The following is a 5,900-nucleotide window of genomic DNA, read 5'->3' as shown; positions in this document are numbered from 1 at the left end:
ATTTCTACTCAATTTGAACAGTATGGACATATGTAACACTACCTCCACTTTTACTCTGTATTCATCATCTTTACCCTTCTCTTCTATTATTTCATTACTTCTCATCTTTCTCCTGTATGTCCTGTATGTTTTCTAATGGTTTATCCAGCTTGTGCATGTCTGTAGTCTACTTGGTGTTATCAATGCCTTTGTACTATATACATGTTAGAAACATCTTGTGTTTAATCCTGTACTGTAAGAAAAGATTATATACATACTCATGTAGCCTCTAGTAGTAGGTAATGCTTTACATGTTAGTATAACACTCTAGGCTCTCAGAGATAAAAAATAGGATGTTAGTAACTGGAGTGGTTTTGTAGACTACACTTTTGCTTAGGATGACTCTCTTTATACTAAGGATTATGTAGCATTTGAGTATTTGGCAATATGTGCATTCACACAATAGATACACAGTTAATAGATCAGTCACAATGAAAATCATAGCTTAGTGTCTAAAGTAGTTCTAGTGTACACATGTATAGAGTAATAGTAATAGAAAGGTTCACTTAATTATGTACACACATTAGGGGAAGAACTGAAAGTAGTAACTTTAATAAAAGTAGTAATAAGAGACAGAGGGGAAGGAAATTAACTATGTGTAATTAAATGTTTATTAGAAAAACTGTCTATTTTATTTGTTGCTCCTTACTATTGTACTAATTCTATACACTGGTATAATAATTAGAGACAGAACAGAATTAGCAGAATATTCTCACAGGTAGCAGGTTTTACAGACAGGAATGAGACATGTCTCAGAAATTTGACTGTATTAGGCTTAGTACATACTACAAATAGTCTAGTTTTATGACTAATCATCGGACTTTAAAGATGTGGCACAGTCGTGAGGGGGGGGGGGTTGTCTTTACTATATAGATCATACTGGACTTTGGCCTGGGCATTTTCCTTAATTAACTATACAAGGTGAACTCTGCCAAATAGTAAAGTGACTGTTAGTATTATGACAGGAGGATTTATTTTCTCCTAATTCCCACGCTTTGTAACAAGCAATTTGTTGTTATACATAATTGCACCTCACAGCTTCACTCCTACTAGTAATAAATTGTATGCTATCTATTCTGTTCATTTAGAGACAAAACCCAGCAGGATTATAATTTGTGCTAACTTCTTACTATCAAGACCTAACTTTGCCATAAATTTCAAATTCAATCACCCTCTCTACTGCTTCTGGTGTATCCCTCTACACACAAAGGATGTTCTGGTTGCTTTGTCTTGGATCTACTCCTTTCTTATATACTGTAATACTATGTATTATAACTTAGTACAATATATATAATACTATAATCTGTATACTATACACACTGTATACAACATAATTCCTGTCCACTTGATCATAGTAAACACTAACTGTCATCTTATCATTTCCCTGAAGGTCTTACTTCTGATTATCTAGAAGATAGTGTTAGTAATTACATAAGGCTAGACATTAAGTATGTATTACATTCTGTAAGTATATTGTTGATTTGCATTTTATTAGTAATAAGTCTTTCTGACAAGTGAGAAGCTGAGATTACAGAAGACACAGTCTGATGTTAGTGTCCTGATATTTCTATTTGTACTTGCATAGAAATAAACATACACATAGCTCCTTTACTAGTATATTCTTTATACTAGGTGTTACTTATACTTTGTAAGGTAAGGTAGGATCTTAAGTTTTAAGATGTGCAAGCTGTTAATGCTTGCCTTTTATAAGCCAGTTTGCTTAATGCTTCACACATTTTGATACTAGGTTCTTGTTGAGTCAACTTTGCTCTGACTAGCTTGCTACAAAATTGACTAATCATTTAAGCCTACTTAGATGAAACACTAGTGTATAATAGAACAGGGCAAACTCATACAATAATAAGGGAGAGTTATTAGCAAACTCAATATGGCAGAAATCTGCCCAGAGTTATAGCTATATAAATCAGTTTGAAATATACTTGTAAGTACACTTACACTAATCTGACTTTCATAGCTTCCTGATTCAGTTAAGCTAGTAAGTATACTAAAGTGTAAAGAAGGCCTTTTACAATTCCTTTACAACTATAATGGATTTTGGTACTATTTTGTCCTCTTCCTAATTCTATATTATTTGTTGAGTCAGAGTCCTAGAGTTCTGTACATACTATAAATGGATACAGGTATAATTCTCAAGTTGTTTATAGTGCCTTCCTTTCCCTTTATTAGCTTAGTATTCTTTCAAATCAAACTACTCTTAATACAATGCCTTTTCTTTGTCCCAAATAATTGTAGCACTTGCTCATAAACAATCTTAATACTTTGCTACTAGACAGTCTTGAAACTCTAGCAGTTGAAGCAGACTTTCTAACCCTTGACTAAAAAGAGAATGTATTAAGGGAATACTGTTCTGTCTGAGTACAACCTTAGTACTATGTTTTCTGCTAGTAACAAAGCAGTCTTAACAGTCACTAAGAGGATTCTGATTCAATTCACCTTCTCTACCAGGCCTCAGTTTTACTCCCTTCAAGATTGAACTTACTAAAGATTCTATTGTCAAACACAATACTTTTATGTTTAGACTCTATGTTATTAACAAAAAATCAATATTAATAGTAAACATATTTAGTATACTAATACATACTCTACAGTAAGCCTAGCTAATAGCTATCTTAAAGGCCTACATCTGTTGAGTCATCATAAGTCCCTTGCCTTTCAGGAGGCCTATGAATATTGTGGATACTTATAAGAGTAATAGAATGTAAAGAAATGTTAGCTCTGACTGAAACTATACAAGAAATGTATAAGAAGAATTTCATAAATAATAATTCAGATGAGAAACAAGTCAAGGAGCAAGAGTCCTTTGTGGATTCTCAGACATGATTTTTAAAATGTTTGAGAACAAATGTTAACAAAGTTTTGATAATAATGTTACTTATTAACTATTTGTATAGTATAATTCATAAATAATAAATGTTATATAACTTTCAAAACTCTTACTAATAAAATCTACTGTTTTCTTAATCAAACTCTCAATTCCAAAAGTCTGTAGAAATGAATTTCAGGCAGAAAGTATTGGATTGAATTTGAATATCCTTTAAAGATACAATATCTTAGATTCTTCTAAGAAAGAATTATATATCTTACAAACTTGTTTTATTATAGTATTGTCTGAGATTTACACATACTACACAACTATAGGCTTAGTAAATTATTGTAAAGACTATAGTCTTTCTCTAGCAATCTCTAAGGCACTTTATAATGAGAGCTTGATTATTATACATAATTATGTTTTATAACTTTACTAGTTCTTTTAAATTGTATGTTATCTATTCAGTTCACATAGAAGTGTAAACAAATTCTAGTAGAATTACTATGTATAATTTATATTACTCCTCTACTCTTAGTTTCTAGCCTTGTTATAAATTGTAAATTCAAGCTGCTTCTCTGTTGTTATCTGATCACTCTTCTCTACAAATAAAGTGATATCCTGTCTGAGTCTTGGATCTGATCCTTTCTTGTACACTATAATATTTGATATTACTACCTACTTGAATGTACACAATATTGTATACTATACTTACTGTATACAACAAATGACTTTTTATTTAGGATTGACCTGTCTTCATAAATGCTAACTTCCATCTTATTGTCTCCTTTAAGTCCTTTATTGTTATTATCTGGTCTATGTTAGTAGTTGTGTAAGTACAAGTATTAAATATGTCTTACACTCTTTAAGTACAGTATCAATTTGCTCTGTTTTATTAATAGTTATTCTCTGAAAGGTACTTGAAGCTAAGAGTGTCAAATAGTCTGACATTAGCATAGTAGCACATCCTTGCAAGAAATAGGCACACAGTAATCCCTTTCAACAGTGTGGCCCTTAGTACTAAACATTACTTGTAGTCTGAGAGACAAAATAAAGTATTGATTTGCTCATTTTACAAGCTGTTAAGGCCTATCTTTTATACATTACTTTACTTAATACTTTACTCATTGAGCTTCCAGGTTCTGGTTCTTATCTTGTCAACTTTGTTCAAACTGGCTTTTTAATGTATTTTACTAATTATTAAGGCTTGGTCATATAAAAATTAGTACACAATAATAGAGGGCAATCTCATTTGATAATAAGAAAGGGCTATTAGCAAACTCAATGTGGCAGAAATCTGACCCAGAGGTTTAGCTGTATAAGTCAGTTTGAAACACACTTGTAAGTACACTTACACAAATTTGACTTTCCAGTCTTCTAGATTCAGTCATTGTAAGGTTTTAGATACATTAAAGTTTGAAGAATGCCTTTACAATTCTTTTGTAACTAATATGGATTTTGGTACTAATTAGCTTTGTTACCCTCATTATACTAGCTCTCCTCAATTCTAGACTTGTACAAGTTTGTGATTCAGTATAGGGGGTCTGGGATAGTATGTACCTTAGTCCTTACTATATTTAGACAGTAAACATACAAGGGCTCAAAACCACTTCTGCAGACTTGTGTGTTGTTGGATTTCAAACTAAAAAATGACAGACCTAGCATCTCTTACTTACTTTACCTCAAATGCTAGGAAGACTTACACAAGTAAGGATTGAGAAGGGCTACTATCTGTTGACCCAACTAGCTTAATATAATTAGAATTACAATCTATTCATGTACTGTGAAATATCTATCCATAACAGAATTCAACTACTCAGATATAGGTCTTACATTCTGACCAGAATTTCTCAGGCCTGTAAAATTGAATCTTTGATTGATATATTAGAACAGTCAAACCCTGTATGTTTAAGCATTCTGAAGGAGGACACATGTATGTTGTACAGTACATATTACACATCTTCAAATACAGGTAATTATAAGGCTGGAGCCTCACTCAGGAATACAGAACAGGTAATAATATGAGATTGAGAATAGTGATCTAAGTATAAGAGCAAAGTACAAAGATAAGACCCAAAGTAGCTACCTATGACCCTTTTATACTTATGAGTGATCTTAACCAAATAATCATAGAGCCTGTAGTCATTTCTGGTCTCCTCTAAGGCACTTTTTAACAATGTATTTGCTTTTATACACAATAACAACTTTGCAGGTTTAGCAATCCTTATAAACTGTATGTTATCTGCTTATTGTATGTAAGGACAAAACTCATAAGTCATGCTTATTATTCTCTATCATGCCCTGGCCAAGCTATAAATGTCAAATTCAATCAACCTCTCTGCTTCTTCTTTCTGCTCCTTCAGATCACAAATCACATACTGGTTCCCTTGTCTAGAATCTATTCCTTGCTTGTGCACTGTTATGTTATGTGTTAGGCCCTGGTAATGTGCACAACATCATCAGGAAAAAGTCTAAATTCTTGTATTACCTTATAATAGTATAAAATAAGTGAAAAAAGTAAAAAAGTAAAAACACTTGGAACAGATCTCAGTTTCTGAGAAAGTACTACAATTCATTATAAAGTCTGAAAGGTTTGTGTAATTTGTAAACATAAATAAGAGTTATTCTCCTTGGCAATATATAAAATGTATTACAATGGATCTCTAAAATTACAAGGTTAAATCACTCTTGTTAATTATGGCAAATATTATAATTGTTTATAAAGCTCTTAAATCATTTTAATATCTTAATAATAGTTATTTTTCCTTATATCTGTTTGTTATTGAAATAACAGTTTATAATTATGTTGAAACATTATATAAATACATTATAATCTACAACAATTAGGGGTGAGACAGGTTGTGAGATTGATTGGCTAAGAGTGTGGGCGTGAGTGTTGTCAGCGTGAGTAGGTAACTGGATTGAGGAGATGGATGGACTGCAATAGTGTGTAGCGAGTGAGTAGTGCACTAGGGAGCATTGAATGAGCTAATTTGAGCTGCAGGCGAAGCTGCATCTGTACGTGCACACTGCA

The sequence above is a fragment of the Fomitiporia mediterranea genome, assembly GCF_000271605.1.
Source record: "Fomitiporia mediterranea MF3/22 unplaced genomic scaffold FOMMEscaffold_1, whole genome shotgun sequence".
In the NCBI taxonomy this organism is placed as follows: Eukaryota; Fungi; Basidiomycota; class Agaricomycetes; order Hymenochaetales; family Hymenochaetaceae; genus Fomitiporia; species Fomitiporia mediterranea.
Note: the sequence above shows the minus strand (reverse complement) of the source record.